Source organism: Cicer arietinum, unplaced genomic scaffold (assembly GCF_000331145.2).
Source record: "Cicer arietinum cultivar CDC Frontier isolate Library 1 unplaced genomic scaffold, Cicar.CDCFrontier_v2.0 Ca_scaffold_471_v2.0, whole genome shotgun sequence".
In the NCBI taxonomy this organism is placed as follows: domain Eukaryota; kingdom Viridiplantae; phylum Streptophyta; class Magnoliopsida; order Fabales; family Fabaceae; genus Cicer; species Cicer arietinum.
In genome coordinates this window covers 6770-7659 of record NW_027334120.1, presented here as the reverse complement: position 1 = coordinate 7659, position 890 = coordinate 6770, and positions in this window count along the sequence as shown.

The window sequence follows — 890 nt, the reverse complement described above, 5'->3', positions numbered from 1 at the left end:
CCTTTTTAATTTAATTTCTATTTCTATTGTTGATAAGACAAGCTGAAGATACATAGGATTTTCTTTATTTTCCTAAAACTATATATATGCATCAAAGATCAACTTGCCTTAGACTCGTGCGCCTCTTGCTAAACTTCCACTCCACATATTCTGTTTGACATGTGCCTCTTGCTAAACTTGCACTCCAAATACTCTGTTTCACTTCTACTTAGACCAAAACTATGTGGTTCCAATGTTTGTTTGCACTAAAATACTTCATAGACTTCACTCTCGGCTAAAACCCTAGTTTGACTATCTGCTTAAACTCCACTCTGCAAATTATGGGTGGGGCCAGATGTTCTTTTGGTAAGGACCAACCCATAATCATATCATGTCTGTATATTCTGATCTAATAGTGGTTCCTTCCAAATGGAACAAAGTCTAGGGGTCTATACATTTTTTCTTTTAAGTACAAGTCTAAACTATGTTTCCAACACAAAATCATCCAGCAATTTATAAGGTAGTTTTACATATAAAGTAAATAAGGCTTCACACAAAACTTAATTTAATGTTCAAATGCATAATTAAGCATGTGAATAAAGTCTTACAATTTCTTTTGCAGCAGACATTGCAAGAAAACCAGCACCCATCTCCACCTCTTGCAAACCGACCACAACAATGCCAACGTCTGATACAACAGACCCCAACCACGACAAAATTGAATCTTGGAAAGCTCTACCTTGACCAACATTCCATGTGCCAATCAAAATTCTGATATTGTGTCTTCTTGTATAAGTTCCTTTGAGGCCAGCTCTGTTCTTATTATGTTGTCAACAAGGCTTGGGGATGCAATATTCCATCCGCGTATGCCGCCATGAGTTGCAAAGCTATACACAGAACCGTTACCAACA